General features: G+C 44.3%; 1 long non-coding RNA gene across 2 annotated transcripts in view; it reads right to left on the bottom strand.

Annotated features, from left to right (window-relative positions):
* Positions 1–6,078: 6,078 nt before the first annotated feature.
* LOC106737872 (uncharacterized) overlaps positions 6,079–24,146 on the bottom strand; it is a 63,453-nt gene continuing 45,385 nt past the window's right edge. The window contains exons 3-5 of one of the 2 annotated variants that reach the window (XR_002088159.2): positions 9,769–11,009; positions 7,591–7,662; positions 6,079–7,135 (exon numbers count right to left, since the gene is read on the bottom strand). This is a non-coding gene — a long non-coding RNA (uncharacterized LOC106737872). The remainder of the gene's footprint in view (positions 7,136–7,590; positions 7,663–9,768; positions 11,010–24,146) is intronic. The other variant, XR_009461644.1, reaches the window with a different exon arrangement.

Genomic DNA, 24,146 nt, shown 5'->3' on the forward strand with positions numbered 1-24,146 from the left:
AAGGCCCTTACTGACCTTTTTGATGACCTTTTAAGCTGTTTAAACTATCCCTCTATCCAGGTCCTCACAGCCTCAGCTGGAAGGCAGCTGACTAATCACAGTTGGGGCTAGTTGGAGGCTAGCTAGACAATGGGAAATTGTGACAAGGGGAACACTCAAGGTCGCATCTCAAGCTGGCTTGCCCACCTGTATATAGGGCAGTCTGCGCAGTCTCATCTGCCGTGACTTTGTTAGTACAATAAACAGGTCATAAATGCTGGAAGCTGCACATTACATGCCCCAATGCCAGGAGGTGCTATCCATGGCTCCATACCTCCCCTATACCATAGCCCATGCCTCACAGATGGCATCCAAATTTTATTTGCTCCCCAGTCTGAGGCCTGAGAAAATTCAGTCCATTGTTGGCCACTTGCTTGCACACTCATTCACACTGCCCCCCTCTCACAGGGGCCTCTTGCATACAGCCTAGCACTAGGACACACTCCACCACCATTGCTTCCCTTGAGCAGCTCCTTTCAGCCTTCAGGCTTTGCTACTCTCACGCTGGCCCTGCCACCCAGCTACTTCAGGTCAGTCATGCTCCCTTACTCCAAGTGGTGGCACCTTATGCCTTTGCTGGGCTGCTTTTGCCCTAGCACCTCACCAGGCAACTGGTCTTACACACACACACATTTGGGGCTGGCCCATGTATTGCCCTTCAAGCCACCATGGTGGCCCTACTCGATACACCCCTGGTGCAGCCCTTCAAGCTGCCCTCTGCACCCCAAGCTGCACCCCAAATCACACAGTCCTTCAAGCACCCTGCTGCACCCTACTCTGCACAGGCCCTCAGCATAATTCTATGCCCCTTGGGGCCTCTCAGCACTATGCCCCTTGGGGCTACTTATCATACTACTATGCCCCTTAGGACATCCCCTTAGTTCTTTTATACCCACCAGATGGTGGGAGCTGGGGTTAAGGCACCCCAACTTGCCTTTCACTGGGGAGGTGATCAGTCCTGGCATTTAAGTGGGGCTGCCATGCCACCAGCAGTCCCCTCCAGGTCTCCATACTATGGCAAGGTGCAGTTTTAACTCATGACCAGGACCAGGATCCTCCATGCCATCTCTATAGCTCCTGCCCTTACCTCCAGGATGTTCCTGAGTCATAGCTCAGCCAGCTGATTTTTATCTCTCAGCCAGTGGCAGTAAACTGCTGCCTCACCCTATATAAACTGGGTCTCAAAATAGCCACCATAATCAGGCACCTGCTGGATGTCTGTCTCCAGCCCTTAAAGTGGCAAGAACCCAAAGGTGTGCTGCCACAAAAGTCCACCCTATTTTTACAGTTTTAAGGAATGCATTTCTTAATTCAGGATGGAGAGTAAAAATCACAAAATATTTAATGGGACAGAAATTCTGAAATAGTCAATTTTGAGAACTGGGATTTTCCAGCCAGCTGGCTGCATTCTGAAAGATTTTTTTGTTTTGTTGTTTAAAAATCAATTTCACATTATCCCTATTGATATTTTACATCTGGGTTATAAAGGGGTTACCCATATGATGTTCCTGATAAAAAAGGGATGTTTAAGTAAAATTCATATTTTTATTAGAAAATTTCAGTTTTACCAAAAGGACTTACCCTGAGAAATTCATTACATAAAAAATTCCCAGCAAGCTCTAGAGTCAGGCCAACCTCCTCCAAAAACAACCAATCACCCTATGATAGAAATGATATCTAATATTTTGATAATGTTGATTAAATCTCAGTACAAAGCCTGCTCCAAAAATAAGTTTTCTACTCCCATCTTAGTTACAGCCTGAAATCTTGCAGCAGTTTGAGGTAATGCTAGAATGACAAACTGAAGGTAGACCTCAAGAAAACAGATGCTGACACCAAGAGTGGGAGAAACCTGGCTGCTAGCCAACTCCAGTACTGCCATAACCTCATCCAAGTTGCAGCCCACTTTGAGGTAAAGCATCTTGCCCTCAAAGCAGAAAATAGAGGTCAGAGTAAGGAAAAGGAAAGAAAAGCCACCCTACAGCTTACTCTCCCCTGCAGAAAGACCTGTGACTTCTGTGGATGGATCTGTGCCTCAAGAATTGGACTCTTAAGTCACCTAAAGACCCATCAGCAAGCCGTGGTAGAGGTCATCCTAGAAACAAGGGATTGCCAATGATAACACTTCACAAATCACTTTTACCCTTCTACCCTTCACTTCCACCCTTTTACAATGACACAGACCGTTGTGAAATTTGTAACTGCCTACTTAGAATAGCTGCTTGTGCAATATAGCATCTGGAAAGGAAAAGCCTACAACATGTGACAAGCCAGCCCTTACAGGCCACAAAAATTATTCTGTGTACAACACAGAAATGTTGAGTTTGGGTAATTTGTGAGCAGCTTAATCTAATAAGGAAAACATTAAAATGTGTTTTAAGTAGAGTTTAAATGGTACATCTAGTGTTTGTCATCAATCCTCACATAATCTCTGAATAGGACCCAAACAAATTCACAGATTTGTGTTTACTCCTTGGTTTATATACAGCTTTCTCCACTGCTAGAATATATTTCAAGTCCTTCAATCAGTTCTGCAATACAAAGTGTGACAGTTTTCCTCAACCAAAGGATATATATTTTAGGTAGCCAGATGTCTGTACAAACATCTTTTAATTTTATTTTTCTGTCTATATTTTTAAGCTGCTAGTTGTTCTCCACAGATGTAAATTTTTTAGTAAAAAAACTGTAATATTGATTTGTAGGAAAATGACAAGGCTCTTGATATACACTTTTCATCCTTATATATTGTTAATTTGTTTTTGTTTGGTAACAATTATTTATTTGGTATCATGCAAAAGTGATCACAAACAGCATGTGATCATATAATTAAAGACAGCCTCATAAGGCACACACAAACTTAAAGTTGCAAAAGAAACTAACATGCAGGCATTTCATAACATTTGAATGTTTCCATTTGCAACCTAGGCCGTGTGTAGACGAAACGAGAGGCGTGGGTGCACGGCACTTTAAAGCGGGCTAAAAGCTTTTGCATTGCTTTAATGGTGTCAGTGTTTGCATGCCTCGATGCACCTTAAATGACTTGGGGCACAGCAAACTAAAACTACTTCAAGGAGTTTTAGTTTGCTGCCCCTACAGCCACGGAGCAAAGCACTGGGCTCCATGCAGCTCCACGGCTCTGCAGGAAGCCCTGCAGGCAGCCTGGCAGCAGCCAGGGAAAGCAGGCTCCGCCCAAGAAAAGCAGGGAGCCTGATCTCCTCCCCCTCTCCCCTGGAGCCTGCCTGCCTACCTGAGCTGCACAGGGGCCTGGTGCTTCCCTCTGTGGCTGCGGTGCCCCCTGGGTTTTTAAAATCCACCACTTCAATTTAGGGTCCCCGTTTCATTTACACACGCCCCTCACTACTTTAATGTAGCTTCTAGTAATGCAATTTTTTAAAGTGAAAACAAACTCATGTGCAACTGTCATAATCCCTTTTTCCTAGCATGCATCACCAGCAAGGCTAGAACCCTAAATTTTCAGTACTGTAGCACAGACTTATGCCACATCAGGCCACAGAACTAAGGATGTTATTACACATTAATCTAAATATACATTAACAGCCCTTAAACCAGGAGTTTCCACATATTAGGGCAGGGAAACATGTGCTAAGGGCCTTCTGAGTGGCTCAGAGATAATCCTCTTTCATCACAGATTACCTCTAACTGGTTTTGGGCAGCTTGTGTTGCAGTCATGTGCAACTGCTCCACAGGCCCAAAACCTGTTGAGAGCAATTCTCCACCACCCCAGGAGGCATTGTGTCTGGCCGCTCTATCTTCCCCCACAGAGATAGCACAGAAGTAGCTAAAGGTAAGACCCCCCTTCCCCTCCCAGTCCAGGCTCTTCCTGGCCCCCAGTGCTCCCCCCAGCCCCAGGGCTCCTCCCCTGCCACTTGGGACCCCCCCCTCTGCCCATCCCCCTTGCCCTTCAGGGCTCCCCCATGCGTCCCATGTGTCCCAGTTTATCTGCACTGCCAGCACTGTCCCAGAGGAGCAGACAGGGAGAGGGAACTCACGTGCCTGGCCATGGCCACCACCACTGCCACTGGACCACTCCTACTCTCTGGGATGAGCCTAGCCCAGCCCAGAGAGCAGCACCACCACCAGTGTCAGGTGGGTTCCTCTTCCCTGCTTATTCCATCAGGACAGTCCTGGAGCTGCAGGTGAGTCAGGAGCTGCTAGGGGGTGGTGAGTGGGGATTTGGGATACAGGTAGGGCAGGCCTGATCTAGTGATGTGAGGGGGGCTGACCCAATCTAGGGCCAGTGGGGGTGGGGTTGGGTAGCACAATGAGTTTGATCTGGGCCAGTGGGGGAGAGCAGGTAGCACAGTGGGCCCAATGCAGGGGGGTGGCACCCAATATGGGGGCTGGCCTGATCCAAGCAGGTGTGGGGGCAGGCAGCACCTGCCCCCACCCAGATCAGGGATGCCACTCACCCCCACCCCTCGCTAACCCAAAATGGGTCAGCCCTCCCCTGAACTCCCAGAATGGGCCTACCTCCCCCATATCACAGCTCACTGTCCCCACACAGCTCCCAGTTCCAATGGAGCATGCAAGGAAGAGGAACCTGCCTTCTGCTGGTGCTGGTGGCACTTTGTGGACTGAGCTCAGCCCAGAAAGCAGTAGCAGCCAGGTGATGGTGGTGGCAGTGGTGGGTTCCTCTTCCCTGCCTCCTCCCTTAGGACAGTACCAGCAGTGCAGGTAAGTTGGAAGACATGGGGGCAGGGGGGAGCTGCAAGGGCCAGGGGGCAGAGGGAGAGCCTCAAGGGGCAGGGAGTAATCCTGGGATCAGGAGAGAGGAAGCAGGGGGACAGCAGCCAGCTTGATCTGGGCTGGCAAGAGACCATGTAGGAGCAGTGGGCTAGATCTAGGGGTGCAGGGGGCAGAAGGGATACAGCCAGGGCAGGCAGGGTCTGGCATGCCCAATGGGATCCTGCCCACCCCTCAGCTGCTCACAGTCTGGGCCACTTACCCTGCCCCAAAAGCAGGCAAGATAGTCAAGCACAGGGACAATTTGGCTCCTAGCCTGCCCCTGCTTGCCAGCCCTCTAAGGGCAAATCAGAACAGTGCATGCTACAGGAAGTATTAACCCTTAATATGTGACTGTTCAAAGCATGTGCTAAATTTAACATCAAATAAAATTACCACATGGTAAGTGTAATGTGTAAGAAGGACCTAACTACCTCAGATACTGTTATGGTCCCAGAGCTGCATCTTTGAGCAGGGGTAGGTAGGTAGTGATGATAGTCTGAAGTCAGGTAGGTAGCAGGAGAGATTTGTTCTGTGCATTTCTGAATTAGTTAATCTTTGAGGTGCAACTCCGCCCTACCTTAGTCCTCTTTGTGACTCTTCCCAAATGCTTCCACCCAGGAGATGGATGAGACTTCTTTCGCCTCTCTCACAGTTGGAACCCTGTGGTTCAATCACGGTTGCACTGGACCCCTACCAGCCTCCCTATTTTCCCACCATGTTAACACAGCAGGCCACATTATTTGACATGTGCAAGACACTTACTTCTTGAAAGATGTGACCAGCAGCTGCTTAGAGAAACTCAACACTTCTTCTTCAAAAGGAATGTATTCATTATTCACTCAAAAGTACATAGCAAGAAGAAAAGGATTCTAAAAACCCCAAAATGTCTCCATACCCCAGTCTCATATAAAACTTATTATTTTCTTTAAAGCCCAGATCTACCTCACTGCCCAGACCTATTCTGAAGGACCGGGGTCTCAGACCATCTGCTCTCCACACAACCCTTCTTCCCTTTCTGTAGAGAGAGATTTTCACTTCTTATTTTCCCTTTGACAGTGTGTTCATAGCCCTGGCAAATCAAAAGTGCAACTGCCTGGCACTTGGAAACAGCATCTTTCCAATTAATGGAGTAGCCATTGTTCTCTTAACTTTCTTGAAGTTGTTTCTCCAAGATACCTTATCTTTTGCCATTGTTGATTTCTGATTGTGCTTTCTTGCAGACAATTTTGATTCAATTCCATATAATCAATCACACAGAATAGAAGCAACCAGGTAACTGGGGTACACATAAAGTTCAGAATAAAATGCCACAGACATCTCCTTTATTCTCCATATCTCATAACAAAAAAAAGATTTTTGTCCAGAATCAGGTGACAGGTCACTGAGGCAGGGAGCTGGGTCTGCAAAAACAGAAAGGTTCTCTCTCTTCTGTCTCCTCCAAAATCATTTCTCCATTTTATACACTGGTCTGTCCATGTCCTTTCACAGCATCTGATGAAGTGAACTCCAGCTCACAAATTTAGTTAATCTATAAGGTTCAAATCTACCCTGCCTTCTGCTTGACTTCAGATAAACACAGATAAATACTTCTCTCTTCCTCTGGTTCCCAGTGCAGGATGCTCTGCTGCTGCTCCTTTTTCGGTTGCAGCAGGAGCCAGCCTTCATATAACATTTGTGTTCAGTTAGAATTTTATCAGGCTTTCAACTTTACTCAGCAAAACAAAAGAAAGAGAACGGAAATAGTGATTTATAACGTGTTTATGCTTTTAAACCAAGCTAGCACAGGTGTAACCAGATAGTTTTGTGCCTAAGTAGTGACAGTGCTGGGGCACCTACCCCATCCAAGTCAGCATCCAGGGCTGGGTCCAGGGGTGACACATAGTGGGTGCATGTGGATGCACGTGCACCCCCTGAGAATGGCAGTGCACCATCTACAAAAAGGTGCCGCCAACATTGTTTATTTAACATCAAATAAAATTAGTCAGTGCTGGTGGCATTTGCAGGAGCTCCACCGCTTACCGCCGCTGCACTCCCACTGTCACCGCCGCACTCCTACCGTGCCCCGCAAGCTGCCGGGGGCACGCGTCGTTCATGACTGGGGCCCATCTCAACCTTCCATTAGTTATGTGACTGTTAATTAGAATGTCATAGGACAAAAGACGAGGCACATCACTACTCCAAGGGTTTTCTCCCTAGGAAACTGTAAACTATGAAGGCATTAAACCTTTTCAAAAAATAGTTGCTCCACCTTCATGAGGTATAAGGCATCCATCGTTTCCATAGCAGCTGTTACAGGTTTTCTCCTTCAGGGCTTCTTCTGCCTCTATGAAGTCAATCAGCTCAGCAAAATCTAGGTGGAAATCACAATGAATTATAATGAGTTTATGACTTTTTTTAAAAACAGCTGAATAGATTTGCATTTTTCTGTAAGCATTTTGAAAAACCAGCAATCACAACAGTAGTGCAAGCAGAACTAAAATAAACCATTAGGTCACAAACAGAAAAACGCTATGTGTCAATAGCCCAAAGTAGGCATATAGATACAGAACACCATCTACAGTACATGAAACGTACTAATAGCTGTGGAGAAGCTGTCTAATGGAATAGACTTGTGGCTGAGGGTCCAGGAGATCCAATCTGACACCATTCCAAGGGTATCAGCGTATGACTTCAAGCACAGTATTAAGATATAGAAAGCTTAATAGCTACTTTCTGTTTTAGTGCAATGAGTAGCGATAATCTTGAATTTAGAACTCATCAAGTATCTGTCGCCTTTGGCAACACTGCTTTGCTGAGATCAAATACCTTAGTGAAGTGTGTCAAATAGGTCAGAGGCAGGTGACAGTACTTGAGAAATGCTAGTGCTTCCTTGAGAGCCTGTAAAAGAAAAAAGAATATCTGAAATGAGAATCAACATAAGGAAATTCAAATATTCTCTAGATGGAAAGGCACTGTCATGCCTTCTACTCCTCCCATCATGCATTCTATCATTCAAAGGCATTCCTTGCCAGAAGTATGATTGTTATGGGAAGTGCTCCCTGGAGCAAGGCTCTAATGCAGACTCTCAATATATGCACCAAAGCAAAGAACCAGTTAATAAGCCTGAAATACAGAAAAACGCCGTATCGGCTGCATTTTTGAAGTACTAAGATCTTTGTCACTATTTGTCTAGGCAGTGACTGCAATGAGTTCTTGAGGGCTGGCCATGTGGCATCCCATGCAGTTCAGTAGCAGGGCAGCAAAAGTGGCTCAGCTTTTAGAACCATGAGGCGCTAGTCCCATCTTATACAGAGTAAGTGGTCATGTTTCACTGCTTTGGACTAAATTGACCTAAGGAGGATTTGACTGTTGGCCTTGAGAGAAGGAATAGTTAATCACCCACCTAAGTCTGCTAGGTCCAACTAATTTTTTTAATTTAGTTCTATTTTTAAAATCTTTGTTTGAAAATGACCTATGAATTAAATACCTACAGTAACCAGGGCTTTTGAAATACACCCCGTGGAGCCATGAAAAAATGGTTACCTTAAAAATAATCAAAACAATAGACCCCATTTATTTAGTCTATCATCCTAATGACTCAGGGTTAAAGCTCAGCTGGCTGTGTTTGACCAAACGACTGATAATGAGCTACTGTGAAGTACCTGAACTAGTGGCCTTATTTCCATGACCAGCCTCAGACCAAGAGCACATCCAGGAAAGAAGTTATGAGAATTTTGGAGCAAAAGACTATACGGTCCATGGACATTAATCTGTCACAACATCATTTTTAAACAAAATTTCACAAAGCAAGGTCACAAAGGGCATTTCTTATTGTAGTCCCTGATGTCACTACTTCCTCAAAAAATGCTGACAGGGTAGAAATCATTTTCTGGAACCCAAATTTCATAAGTTTTGAGAACAACATTAGAATATAATAAAATTAAAATGCATATTCTTACCATGTCCTTTCCTAGGAACTGAATATTTTCCATTTAGTTGTTTTATGTCAAATAAGGGGGAAAACTCAACTCTTCAATAATTGTCATTAAAAGGGCAACACTCTACTCTTCAATATTCACAGTGGTTCTTGACTTCAGTGTTCTTCAACACTTATGTTCATGAACCAATATCATGTTCCATTCAAGATCCAGTTTTTCCAGGAATATTTTGACCTTACTATTTAAAATATTTTAAAGATCAGTAGCCAGATTTGCTGGCACACTCTGATTGTTTTGTGCTGCTGGAAGCAAAATTGTAAAGCCAGTTGAACTGGTTAGTTAGACTGAGTTTTCAGTACCTTTGTTTTCACATTAAATTACTTATCCTCAATGTTAAATACTCTACAAGATTGTTTTGAGACTGTGTTCCCTAAACTGCTATATTTGAATGACTGAGGTACAAAACAGTGCAACTAACATGCCTCTGTCATTAATTAGATGTATTAGTCAAAAAGGTGTGGTTTCACTTGGGGAAAGGTATCTGTTGGTCATCCTACTCAAAAGAACATCATTTACAATAACTTATTTTATAACATTTTCAGACGTCTTACTAATGCAACTTTTTAAAATAAAAAATAGGACAAGGAAAATATCTACAGGTTATCTAATCCAACTTTGTACCAGTGTTCCCTACAGTTGACTGTCTCATATTTTGTATAATTTCAAAGGCCTTACATAATGGCAGCTGGATAATGCCACTGTGGAAAATATTCAATAAGATGACACATCTCACTGCCAAACCATTTTCTTCAAATTCATCCTACGTTCCATTTTCTCAATTGTTGCATTGTTGTTAGTAGTTTCCATATCAACTACTCTAAATTCTTTTGTTATTCTTATTTATATTAATTATTATTTATATTTCAGAAACTGACAGAGGTTTTGTTATATTATGGGCCACACAGATAGAACACCAGAGGATACTTTCTGAAAGAGTTTACAACCTCAGTATTTCTCTCACAAATTTTTTAATGTTCTGGCAATATTATAAGAGTTCTGTGCCCACCTGGCCTCGAACATCTTGCTCCGTGCCTCTTTGGTTCAGGTGCCCACCGGAATCCGCCCTGCTGTTGCAGATGGTCTTTCGAGGAGGTCTTTACACCCGACGCAGACCACCCCTTTCTCGCCTGCCACGACTTTGAATCTTCTTCAGTGGGGGGGCTCAGTACTGCACGATTTCCCTCGCTGGCCACTCGTTCTTTCAGCAGTCTTCCACGAGGCTCGACCTCCCCTCTACCTTGCCCTATTCCCAGCCTGGCAGGTCACTGTTTATCCTACGGCCAATCTTGTGCACCACGAGTATCTTTCAATCCATAAGTGTACAGCTCCTCACTCTGTTCTCGCTTCCTCCGCCTCAACCCCTTCCGGCATGGGGAAACACAAAATGCTCTATAGCAAAAGAAAAATGCAAGAAAACCACCACCAACACCGTGCACGCTGCATGCGCCCAAGATACACCCTGTGCTCCTATCTGACCGCTAGGGCCCTTTCTTGTTCACCTAGCCCCCCCCGTCCCCCGGCTTGGTCCCCACAGCCCTAGCTATCGTTGCCCTCTCTCTGGGCCTTTACAATGTTGTCACCCTCTTCCTGGGCCTTCCGGTATCGTTGCCCTCTCTCCGTGCCTTCACACTGCCGTCGCCCTCTCTCTGGGCCTTTCGGTATCATCTCCCTCTCTCTGGGCTTTCACAATAGTGCTTCTCTCCTTCCCTGGGGCTCCTCAGTGATACTGCCCTCTCTCTGGGGCTTCACAATTATGCCGCCCTCTCTCTGGGGCTTCGTAGTAAGGCTGCCCTCTCTTGGGGTCTTCCAATACTGCCCCTCTCTCTGGGGCATCTCCTCAGGTCCCCTGGGTCCCTCCACCATCCCACCTGTTTGGAAGCTGTAGGGAGGGCCAGTACCTCCCCCTTCTCTGTGGAGGCCGCTAGGCTTGGGGTTTCTCCAGCTTCTGTTGTCCTCACCCGGCTTTCCCTGAAGTGGAGTTCCTGCCCCGAGTGCAAGCTTGTCTTTACCGCTGCCAACGGCTTCTCCCTCATCGCATGAGGCTCCGCTCCACTCCGGACTTCCAGCTGACTCCCTCGGCTGGGATTCCTCCCGGTGTCCAATCCCCCGCCTCTCTGTGGGCTGTCCTTTTTATCCCTGCCAGCCAGCAATTGCTGCTGACATCACCAGCCGGCCGCAACTGAATGAAAGCGTAGCTAATGGCTCGCGCAGGTTCCTCCCGGTGTTCCTGCTTTGCCTCAGGTCTTGCTGCAAGTAAGTATTCTTTTTTTATTTTTGCTTTTTCTGTTCCTCCCCCGTTTTCTGGACCCAGGGTTCCCCCCTTAGGCTTTGGGGTCTCCCCCATTTGTCTCTCCCTGTGACAAGTTCATTCACTAGAATTTTTTTTCTGCTTTTCAATTAATTAAATGTCTTAATTTTACTAAACCAGGTTTTAGATTTTAAATATTTAGCTAATACAACATTTATTCATTTTTTTAAATATTAGATTTTTTTTTTTTTTTTGTATGCGTGACAGTAGCCATCAAAAAGAAGTTGAAGCGAGCAGACCTGAAAATAGCACAGGTAAAGTCCCAACATAAGCAATTTAAAGTTCTTATATTTAAAGTTCAAATAGTTGTTTAGCTGCAGGTAAAGAGGCAACATAACCAATTTAAAGTTCTTCAAAATGGCCCACCAATATACTTCAGCTTTGATATGAAGGATATGAAGGAATTACTTTTAGGATTGAGAAGGACATTTTGTCTCCATGTTTGCTTAGTCCCTGATTTTACTAATAAGTATAAAATCTGAGGACTCAACTGAGACCATCAAACTAAGTGAGCATTAACTCGTAACAACTTTCAGTCACAATTGAACTGAGCTAGATGTTAGACAGGTATGTCAACAAGGATGTCTAGAAAATTATATTTATAAATTTGCTTTAATAAATTGGCTTGTAGGTAGAGTAAATATTGCATTACAACAATGGTCCAAGGCAACAGCAAGGGTTAACTGGCTACTAAAATCTGTTTATTGGAAAGATTCACATTCTCAGCATTTTAGTATCCAAGGGTCCAGAGCTAGCAGACAGACAGGCACATACATCCTGGGAAACTGAAAATATACAGTGGCAAAAGAACCACTATGATCTCTGAAAACCCATAACTGTCATGACCCAAAGGTCTGATTTTTTGTGTGTGTGCTTCAGCACTAAGAATTATCCCCGTGGGTTTACCGCTTCGTTGCACGGAGGAGTTCTGCTGCGCAGAGAACCCACGTGCAGGGGAGTGTTCCCGCCACTTTGCAGCGATCTTTCTAGGGTGCATTTCCTTTGCAACACAGAAATGCACGGTGCAAAGAGTTCCCGCTCGTCGTATGCAAATTCGTACCCCACAATTGGCTAGTTCTAAATTATTCACACGTGGCGGCTAGTGATTGGCCTGCTAGCCATATAAGAGGCTTAAGCAGTTCCCGCCCAAGCCGAAGAGGACTCCGCATCCATCTCGTGGGGACTCTGGGTGTGCGCGGCAGGGTAATAGAAACCCTGTGTGTCGCTCAGAGGGGTTTGGCAGCCTGATCCACCGCCCACCTCTTCCCGTCTTCGAACGGAGCCTACTATAAGACGTAATGACGAGTTTTATGCGTGCTTGTCCTGGACATCCGGAGTTTGTCTGCGTGGAGCCTAGCAAGCTCCACGTGATTGTTCGTGTTCTGTCTGCGTGGAGCCTTGCAACCTCCACTTGTGTTCGTGTTTTCTGTTGTAACCGTAACTCAAGCAAGTTCTCAGCCTACACCACGACCATCTCGGTGTAAGTAAAATAATCTTAAAATCAACTGTTACATGTCTGTGCCTAATTCTAGCTCGGCACCCGCCCTCTCCGATCCGGCCTGCCCGGGCTGCTGGCCACAGCCCGCGTGCAGAGCGACGAAAGCGACCCGGGGTCAGACCCGGCGCACACAATAACAAGATAGGAACATGCAGACTTAGCAGCAGGTCACAATGACCAGCTGTAACTTGGTACGAAATCCCCAGTTTTGGTGGAATGACCAAATTAGGAGACCAGGAAATAACCAAATTAAGATATATGCATGTGATGTGTTTGACAAACAAAGGATTATGCTGACAGGGCAGAATGTGGATATTATGACAACCACAGGAAAACCAATCAACGGTACCCAGATATCAAGAATCATCCTGAGAAAGAGAATAAAAATGGCGGGATACTGAGGCTAATGGGGGAGGAGGGTGCACCATCAGCCCATCTTGCCCATCCTGTTGGGGCAGAAGCATCAGCCCCCAAACCCCAAAACTGCTGACATCCTTCAAGCACGAATCATGAGGTGGTGTTCACATACTGTCCAGACATACCGTCTCCCTGTAAAACCCTAGGACTGATAGATAAGTAGGATTATGTAGTCATTTTGCTTGCTTCGCTTGTCTTATCTGCTATCACTGTGTATCAATAGAACTTGTCTATTATCAAATGAAGGTCTCATGATCAGTCATACAGAAAGGTTGGGCCTGCCCAGAACAAGGTATCAGTATTGGTTTGTAAATCCAATCGGTTTGTAAAGCCAACAAACAGTAGATTAATGGAAACTGGCAAAAGTGACATTTTGTCATGCAATAAGCCCCCTGAAAGTGTTCTACTGCTGTGCCCTGACAGAAGAGCATGGCTGCAGAGAGCTTTCATAGATTCATAGATTCATAGAAGTAGGGTCAGAAGGGACCTTGTAGATCATTAAGTCCAACCCCCTGCCCTGGGCAAGAGAGAAAACTAGGCTCAAATGACCCCAGCCAGATAGACATCAAGCCTCCTCTTAAAGGTCATGGCTCCTCCCAGGTAGGAGCCATGACCACTTTCCTTGGAAGTTGGTTCCAGATCCTAGCCACCCTGACTATGAAGTAGTGCCTTTGGATGTCTAGTCTAAACCTACTCTCTAACAATTTGTGGCCGTTATTCCTTGTTACTCGGGGGTGGGGGGGAGAACAGGGTCTCTCCCAAACCCTGCTGGTCCCCCCTGGTGAGTTTATCGATGGCCACCAGGTCCCCCCTCAGCCTTCTCTTGTGAAGGCTGAACAGGTTAAAAGAGCTTTAAAAGAGTCCAATTGCATGACAAAAGAACCCTCATGACATGAGGGTTGAGATGAAGGCACCAGGGTTCAAATTACAAGGGAGCTCAGGGGATAAAAGACAAGAACCCTCTGTAAGATTTGAAAAATCATAACCTGGGGGGTCTCTGATTTTATTAGGGCATCATTGTGGACATCCCAATTTTTTTGCAGACCACCTCCCAGAATCAAGGTGCAATTCAAACCCTGGAAGGCACTCCAAAGCAGAGTGGCTTCATTAATTTCATCCCAGCCTTACTCCTGGCAGGAAATGACAGGCCCAGTGCTGTTTTCAGGATGGGAGGGGGAAAGGGATAGGAGGGAGATCAGTCCGAGTTATGTCTAGCCTGTGCTGGAGGGTGGGCAGGTGGTTTGGAGCCTCCCCACAGAGATGAAGACAGCACTGGAGCTGGTGGGTCAGCAGGGCAAGGGGAGAAGCCATAGACATGCAGCCAGCTCCAAAGTGGAGCTCAATTCCCCAGTCCCCTGGAGCTAACAGACAATGTCTGTTGGTGTCAGCGGTTCACTGCAACTCATGGCATTTCCTGTAATGCACCATGAATTAAAGAAGGGAACTGCACATCTGTCAGCACCCAATATGTTTCAACACAAGAGCTGCTCAAAACTCAGAAATTCTGTTCCACAGGAAATTCTGAAACTTTAAAATTTGTTATCAGTTCTGCATCAAAAACAAAAATGTATCAATAATCCCTGGAACAAAGATTTTTTTTAAATCTTAAATTAGATAAAATGCAGCTAAAATGCCCCATTTTGATTTTTTAAAAATTTACTCAGATATGTCTTAATTTAAATAACATTATACATATTAATATACAAATATTGTGAATTTTAAAAAGACATTGCAAAACAAAAATTAAAAATCTTTTGTTGAAATACTTTCTACTTTTAAGTGCAATATATTTGAAATAGACATATTTCCACAAAGGTTTGTTTTTCAAGGAAAAAATGGAAATTAGAAGTCAGGAACTTATGACCATTTTTATTTCATATCCCATTATTCTAAGCCACGCTGCTCTCCTATAAGTTAACTGTTAATGTTTCAAACTCAAAGAAAAACCATATTTTTTCAGATTGCCAGTTCTTTTATTAGAGCAGAGAATTTTTTTATGTTGCTCAAGTGAGTGATTCACTGTCTAAGACTCAGGTTACTAATACCCTGGGTAACCTTACTCATATAGTTTTGACAGTTCGCTAATACCATAGGAAGGAGCTACTAAAGAAAACTATGCCAAGCACAGTTATGACTTGAAAAGAATGCATTCTCTCTTTACTGTTTTTAGATTATCTGATCAATCCCTTAAATTGATCTGATTATCCCTTGAATAATATTTTCTCAAGCATTTTGTACTGATCATTGCGCTCTTTGAAAAATTTGAACCTAAAAGAACCTTGTGGTTCAGAATTTTACCTAATGACTCTAATGAAAGTGGATGAGAGTTAGCATTTCAGTAACTGAAAAAAGGCCTTTTTTACAAATTTTAATTTTATTTTCCATTATTGGCAACACGCAGGAATCCAGGCCCCTGACACAGTGGGAGGTAGGCTCAGAAACTAATTACAGAAATTAATAACATTCATTTTCCCTACCTCTGAAATAGAGACATTTAAAATTTTGAATCTGATGCAGTTCAGAATTTCAGTCTCATTTTTCATGGAAACTTTGGAGCTCATGGATTCTGAGACATGCTTTTGGCTCTCATATACTTACTTCCTTATTTCTGTTTAGAACATACAAATATACCTCCTCTTATTTTTCAATCATAAATGATACTACAATAAAAGCTGGGCAAGTAAACCAGTAGCTGTGTTCCACTGTCTTAAATATTTAGAAAGTACAACAATTATGAATGATAAAGGCATATCCAGCTCTGTTTTATCTTGTGATGAAAGCTTGCTAGTTATTTGGGGGAGGGGCAGAGGGGAAAGAGGGGAAAGAGGGACAGGAACACAAAAGCCTTCACAAATCAGTCTGCCACTGCTTTTTGCATAACCATTTAGATGCAATTTCAGTGAAAACAGGAGTAGAAGTTTTCATAATTTTCTTGATTAAAATATAAGATTTTAAATGGAATGACAAGTTGTCCAAGGGGAAACCAAATTTCTTCATGTCAGGTTTTAAGATGAAATCTTTTAAAAAGTAACAACATAAAAAGAAACATCATTGGAACCAAAATAATTTAAGAGAATCAGCCATTGTTTAAAGTATCTCATTAGCCCCTGTAGATAAGTATATAACCATACTAAAATAAACTCTACTTGTACCTTATTGTTTTATTATACATTTAATTTGGGTGTAATAAACTATTTTTAAAATGACTGATTCTGTACCATGGTAAAATGTCTGTTGGACTAGTTGAACAAGCATATAGGGCAGATTCCTGTCTCTGATTCATTTAGTGCTTAACTTGCTTAACTTGAAATAGTCAAGTCATCCCCTTGACTTCAGCCTTTTCTTGTGGAGAGATGACTGGGTTGTTTTAGAACCTGAATATTCATACTGGGAGCTGCCACTCTAGCTCATGGCACTTTACATGAGTTAGATGTTCACCTGTTGGGTTGGGGGTGGGGGGGGACGGGGTGGAAAGAGGGGAAATCAAGCTGCACTTAGAAGCCAATCAAGTTGAGGAGCCTGCCTGCCGACTCTCTGCCATAGCCTCCTCCTTCTCCCCACCCTCCCCCTCCCCTTCTCCCTCCCTCGGGTGCTGTCTGCAGGAAGAGAGGGGGGGAAGAGGAAGGGGAAGTAAGCTATGGTTTGCCCAGCTTAAGTTGGAGGGGGAGGAGGCTGGGGGCCAGGCACAAGGCAGGGGATCTCCAATCCACCTGTCCCCCTCCAACTTAGACCAGGAAAGCCCCAGCTCATAGCTTGCTCCCCCTTCCCTTTCTGCAAACAGCACTGGGGATTAAAGGATTGACCCTAGGAAAGAGATTGACCCTTAGGTTCAAAGATGATTGGGGAAGTTCCCTAAGGCACTCCACTTTGGAGCACCTTCATCTGATCCCTCATTAGAGGAGGGATAATTTGTTGTGCAATCAGCCACTTTTAAAGCGCTCTGCAGTCATGCATGTGTGTCACATCATGGCTGTAGAGTGCTTTCAGGTGTCCAATCATGTGACAAATATAACTTCTGTCTGCTCCCACTGTGTCATGAGGTGCTTCTATACATCACAGTATACAAGTAGTCCTGAGGTCCTTTAGTGCCTCGAGTAGTAGCGTAACTAGGGGCAGGTAAGCAAAGCACCATCCCCAGGTGCCAACTTAGGAGGTGGGTCAGAAATCCACCCCCACCCCTGTGGAGTCTGTGGCCTAGCCGCAAGAGCAGCCCCATGGCATGGCTCTTGGAGCAGCAGCCAGCTATATGGACACCACACAGCTGCTGTAAGAGCAACAGCTGGGCAGGCAGAGCACACTGCAGCAGTGCTATAGCAGCAGCAGCAGCCAGGAACTGTTTTTGAGTCCCTGCTATAGGTAAGACTCCTGTACCCACCCCCACCAGCTCCCATTCTCAGAACCTGTACCTATCGGGCGCTCTTCCTCCCTTCACCCCTCCTCACTGTCCTCCAGGGTTTGCTCAGGGCACAAAGTCTGCTTGTTACACTTCTGACCTTCAGTGCCTCGACTTCCTCAAAACTAATACAGTGGTGATGAGGAAAATGCATGAGTTTTACACTGAATGCAAGCACCGCTTGGTATCTGCATAGGGAGAATGTTGTAATATTTAACTAGATCCTTGGGAGATGTCATGATGTTTATAACCTAATGATAAGCAATGGGGAGAATTTCAAAGACCAGTGATAGTAAAGAAAGTGCAAATAGTGCAATTAATGGAGGGAACAAAGAGAAGCTGAAAGGAAAGCAAGAGAAAGGCACAAATATAGACAAGGAGGCCAGGGGGATAATAAATCCAGTGTGTGCAACCTTTTTCTAGCATGTGTTGAAAAATGCACACTAAGTGCTACAGAAAATATTAGACCAAATGGCAACTGAATGACCTAGAAATGATGATCACACTGAAAATGTGATGTCTCAGCAATTTTATGAGGAGCCTGCTAGCAACACAATGCCCTTTCCCCGCTCATAAAACCAAAAACGCCAACCAAAAAAAAAACCACCAAGAAGAAACTTCAGAAGGAACTTTCTGACTATTGTCAGAGGTAGAATTCAAGGATGGGAATAGATGAGGTGGTTGAAAGATGACTGGGGGAAATGGCATTAAAAGTAAACATTAAAGGTGATACACTATCCCAGAATCTATATCACTCATAGACAAAAAAAAGGGTGAAATTCATCCCCCCTGCAAAGGCACTATATACTGGGGAGAAATTAATCAGAAATAACAATTTGTAGAATAATATACCACAACCTAATATTCCAGAACTTAAACCATCATTTTACCAGTTGCAAGGAGTTTCAAAGCAAGATTGTGAGTGACTAAACTGAGGAGATACTAAGAAATATTATTCAGAAGAATGCAAATGATTTCTAGTTTCATAGTTGGTAGGAATGGACCTGAGCAGATCATCAAGTCTGACCCCCTGCCATGGCAAGAAGAGTACTGGGGTCAAACAATCCTGGCAAAATGTTCATCCAGCCTCCTCTTAAAGACCCCCAGGGTAGGAGCCAGCACCAATTCTCTTGGAAGTTGGTCCCAGATCCTAACCACCCTGACAGTGAAGTAGTGCCTCCTGATATCTAATCTAAATCTACCCTCTGCCAGCTTGTGACCATTATTTCTTGTTACCCCCGGTAGTGCTCGGGGGAACAGGGACTCTCCCATTGCCTGCTGGTCCCCTTGGCAAGTTTATAGGCAGCCACCAGATCCCCTCTCAGCCTTCTTTTGTGGAGGCTGAATAGGTTCAGGTCCTGTAGCCTCTCCTCATAGGGCCTGCTGTGTTGACCCTTGATCATGAGGGTGGCCCTGCTCTGGACCCTCTCCATGTTGTCCACATCCCTTCTGAAGTGCGGCGCCCAGAACTGGACTCAGTACTCCAACTGTGGCCTGACCAGCATCGCATAGAGGGGGAGGATCATCTCCTTGGACCTGCTCGAGATGCATCTGTGGATGCATGACAAGATGTGGCTGGCCTTCCTGACTGTGTCCCCACACTGTTGGCCCATGTTCATTTTGGCATCAATAATGACTCCAAAATCCTTTTCTGCCTCTGCACTGACAAGAAGGGAGTTCCCCAGCCTGTAGGTATGCTGCTGGTTCTTCCTCCCCAGGTGCAGTACCTTGCACTTGTCAGTATTGACACCCATCCTGTTCTCATCCGCCCACCCCTGTAACCTGTCTAGATCTGATTGCAGCCTATTCCTCCCTTCTAGCATGCCCACTTCTCCCCACATCTTAGTGACGTATGCAAATTTGAACAGGGTGCTTTTTACCCCCTTGTCCAAGTTGCTGATGAAGATGTTGAACAGTGCAGGCCCAAGGACAGAGCCCTGTGGAACCCCACTGCCCACATCCCTCCAGGTTGAATAAAACCCACCCACCACCACTCTCTGGGTGCGGCCCTCCAGCCAACTGGTGACCCATATGACTGTGTAGGTGTCGATGCCACAGTCTCCTACTTTTTTAATGAGAATGGGGTGAGAGACAGTGTCGAAGGCCTTCCTAAAGTCCAGAAAGACTACATCCACTGCTACACCTGCCTCTAAGGCTTTTGTGACCTGGTCATAGAAGGCCACCAGGTTGGTCTGACAGGACCTGCCTCTAATGAACCTGTGTTGGTTGCCCCTAAGCATAACCTCCCCTGCTGGCCCCTCGTGGACATGTGCCAGGATAATTCTCTCAAAAAGCTTACCCAGGATTGAGGTAAGACCGACTGGCCTATAGTTTCCTGGGTCCTCCTTCCTCCCTTTTTTGAAAATGGGAACCACATTGGCCCTTTTCCAGTCCTCTGGCACCATGCCAGAGCACCATGAGTGCTCGTAAAGCTGTGCTAGTGGTCCCGCAATGACCTCTGCTAAGTCCCTCAACACTCTGGGGTGGAGATCGTTAGGACCAGCTGATTTAAACATGTCCAGTCCCTCCAGAAGTTCCCTGACTAGGTCCTCACTGACCCTAGGCCTGGGTACAGCTCCCCTGGGTCCTATGGGGGTCCCGGTGGGGGGGGAGGGGCAGTCCCTGCTCAGAAAAATGGAGGCAAAGAAATTGTTAAATAGGTTAGCTTTGCTGTCTGGTGTGATGGCCAGATTTCCTAGCATGTCTTGCAGAGGCCCCACATTACCCGGTACCTTCTTTTTACCCTGTATGTATTTTAAAAAGGACTTCTTGTTGTCCTCGATCCTGGTGGCTAGTCCCAGTTCCTTCTCTGCCTTGGCCTTCCTGACTGCCACCCTACAGCCCCAAGCAACCAAGGTACAGTCCTTCCTGGTGATGGCCCTTCTCTTCCATTGGGTGTACGCCTCCTTTTTAGCTAGGAGACGTTCCCGTATGCTTTTGGTGAGCCATGGGGGCTTTTGCGCCCTCTTGCCCCTTTGTTTTTTCTCCTTCCAGCACTGTGACTTCTTCAGAGAGTCCCACTGTCCAGCCATGCAGCCAGGAGCCACATGGTGCCGGAATGGGAGGCGGGCGGGCAGGAAAGAGTGGGAACCGGGAACATGGTAGTGGAAGTGAGTAGCCGTGCAGCAGCTCAGGGCCCATGCAATTGCAACATAAGCAGCCAAACAGTGGGCAAAGCATATCAATTAACAAAATTCACAACAATTTGTGAGCTAGGAAAACCCTACATTTGTTAAGAATTTTTCAGCTCCCTTTAATGGTGAACTATGTTTCAGCAAATGCTCATGCAACAAAACAAAGTTTTCATGTAGAGTTCTCAAAAGAAACAAAATGAGAAATAACATTGATAGAGGCAAAGGAAAACAAACAGATAACTGACAAATCCTTAGTCTGTAAGATCTAGTACTTCCAAAAGAGGAAGATGTGTTGCCAGTTGATAGGGTACTAAAGGGGAACACTGACATCTCAGTTGTGTTCCACTTTTTCTTTGAACAAATGTGACCTTGTCAAGTCATTTCATATCTCTGATTTCCCTCCCTCATTTGTCTCTTGCCCATGTAGGCTGTAAGCCTGCTTGGTAGAACTTTACAAAAATTGTCCCTTAAGAGGAAGTCTAAGATCCCTACACAAAATAAAGGTAATTCTATCATATAGCAAGAAACATTTCAATGCCAGTGGCCACAGATATCAATATGCCATATAGAGGTAAAAAATGTAGTTACAGGTTTCACTGGGGTTAGGTTTGTGAAAGTTCCCGTGGTTGGCAAAACTGTGGCTGACAAGACAAAAGGCTAATGGGAAAAATGGTAGGGGGCAGGCTGATGTGCAGCCATGGAAAACTGTGGTTATTCAAAACTGCATACCATGGTAACCAAAATGGTATATAGAGTACTACGGGTGGATACTCAAAACTGTGGTTGGCAAAACTGTGGCTGGCAAGGGAAACCTATCCACACTAAGCAGAAGCGTCACTATCAGAATCTGCACCCTAGACATCAGTGGTGTTTGCTGTCCTTGTGTCCACTCTAAATGGGTGCCTGGGGTCAGTGCCCCGGTCACCCACACCTCATTATGTTACTAATACTAAGAAAAAAAATTGGTTAGAAGTGCCATATTTTGTATGATCACATATTGCTACAAATGAGCATTAAGTTAAAAACGACTCCCCTGCCTCTTGTTAAAGAAGAAAAGAAAAAAGAGAACAGAAAAAATTTTAAAAGACTACACTTAATGCTGGAAAGTCCTTTTGATGTATTTATTTTCTTGATTAAGAGTTCTCGGCTTGGCAAGACCTAAATCAAGATACATCAAAGAGGGTTCAAACTAAGGAGCATCTGAATGAAAAGTATGAGATTACAGAAGGAACATGCAAGAATAACTGTGCATGTGCTTAAGTCATCTGAAAGTGATTGCATCAATGTATAAAATATCTGGAAATAGATATTTAAGTGGCAGTTTAATTCCCTCAAGAGAAAAAGAAATATCTGTTTAAATCTTAAATAAATCCTGTTTAGACTAAACTGCATCCATGCTTTCCTTAACTGAATTGTTTTAGGAGCTTTCCCATCCTCTTTGATTATGTATAAAGGAAAAACCACTACTGTTCCTCCCAGATTTACTGCCAGGAAATGGTAGATTTCTGGAAGCCAATGAATTAGCAATGCACCAAGCCCTCTGAAGGCCTTGTACCTTATACCCTGCATTCCAGACAGAAGTGAAACAGAGCAGCTGGATGCTAGGCCAGCTGAGATTTTTGCCTGCTAGAGCCACCAGCACAACTGCAACAGCAGAAGTTATTTTTCCACTCCTCCTAGTGGGCACCTGGGGCTGATGCCTAGGTTGTTCTGCCTTAATTACACTATTGATTATAGGCCTAATGGTGCCTGGGACTATCTCTTCACTGGCATGAATTTCACTGTATCTGAGCAATGGCATATTGAAGGGAAAGTGAATTTTTGATCCACCTCTCACTGCACTTGGCCACTATGGCTTGAAAGTTAAAGAAATTTTCCTCACAAAGCTTGCAAGACCTTCACTAATCATTCCAAACACTACTAGAGAAAAGCAACAAATAGAAATGAAGATGGTGCCAACAGGGATCAGGCTAGCAAGGAGAGACAGGATAATAAGAAAAGTCAAGGTGAGAAGGAAGATAAGTGAAAGCAATAACAGATGAGTAACAGTAAGGCACTGGTTTTATCTCTCAATATTTCCAATGCAATTTCATTCTTTCTTACCTATGGGAATAAACCTACCTAACACTGGCTGCATCTACATATGCACTTTACTTTGGAATAGAAAAATTAGCTGTGGAGTAGTGTGTCACTGACTACATGTGTGATGATCTGAGGCCACCGTAAACTAATTAATACAGCCATAGGATAGTACTTTTGGGGACAATAGCAGAGTAATGCACTGTGATTAAATGCATGTGTAGATGCTAACTACAGGCGTAAATTGTGCCCAGTCAGCCCAGCCAGCAGGGGACCAGACTCCTGCCTCCTGTCTAGCCACACAGTTCTGTACTTTTAGCACTCTTGTGCCCCAGCCACCCACTCCACTGCCTGACACCACCACCTGGAACCCAGGGGAGAGCAGCACATGAGTGGCCCTGGCATAAACTGCTCCACCCCAACTCAAATTGCTGCTGACACGGGTGCACATGTAGATTCTGTACCTGGGAGTAGTTTACTCTGGCTCAAACTGTTCTGGAGTTTATTGCTTCAAATGAATTGCACATGTAGACTTACCCACCATGACAAATCCAATAAAGTTACAACTGAAATTAGCCTGAGCTAATATATTGACTTTATAATAGTAATATAACTTTTATTCTGTTTAGGTGGTTCAAGCATAATTACTGAAATTTAAAAGAAAAAGCAGGAGCATAAATGTTTTCTCAACAGGAATCACTAAAATAGTGCTACCGAGTCCCAGAGATTAGTAGTTCTTACTTGCACAGTATAAATCAAAAGTAAGGATTCCCTACTATACCACAGTAAACATTTACTTTTTAAAAGTATCATGGTAGTTATATTTTAACAAGGTGACATAATAGTAGTGTTTTCTAGGTTGATTTTTTTTTCAGTGTTCAGACTTCAAGATTTCCTGCAATAAATGTTTTATAGCTAACAAGTAGAGATTAATATTTGGCCTCTAGTATTAACTGACAAGATGATGTTCTAAAAGTCATTATCTGTGACTACTGTCTTCCATGAAATGGATAAAAGGCACAGTATATCAGTCATGGGACTCCTTTAAAATACCCCTTTTTATCACTGGCTGTGTGTGACAGTATATAGCAGACAGGAGGGCACCAGCAGAATGTTTTGAATCATTTCACATATGCTGAACACGAGATATTTAAGGATAAGGCTGTAAAAATCTGTGTATGTATATATACTTTTGCCTTTCCCATACATTAAATACTGTAGCATGTTTAACACATGCTCTAATTTTAGACTAGCAGCAACTGCAGATGGACAGAGTGCTTCCTCTGAAATACTTCACAAATATAAACCTTGAAAATATTTGAAAATACCAGATGAGAATTGACATCAGGGTGAGTTTTAAAAAATTACTCAAAAAATACTGTCAAAATGCAGTAAGAATTGTAGCCAGTGTCCCTGCACATGAGATAACTGGTGTATTTGTGTGGCAAATTTCAGCCTGGTGCAATGCAGACTAGATAACTGTGAAAGTAACTAAATGTACAATAATTCCTAAAGGCTATAACACCATAAACAAGGTGTTAATATCTGAAAGAAA

The sequence above is a fragment of the Alligator mississippiensis genome, chromosome 4 (assembly GCF_030867095.1).
Source record: "Alligator mississippiensis isolate rAllMis1 chromosome 4, rAllMis1, whole genome shotgun sequence".
Lineage (NCBI taxonomy): Eukaryota > Metazoa > Chordata > Crocodylia > Alligatoridae > Alligator > Alligator mississippiensis.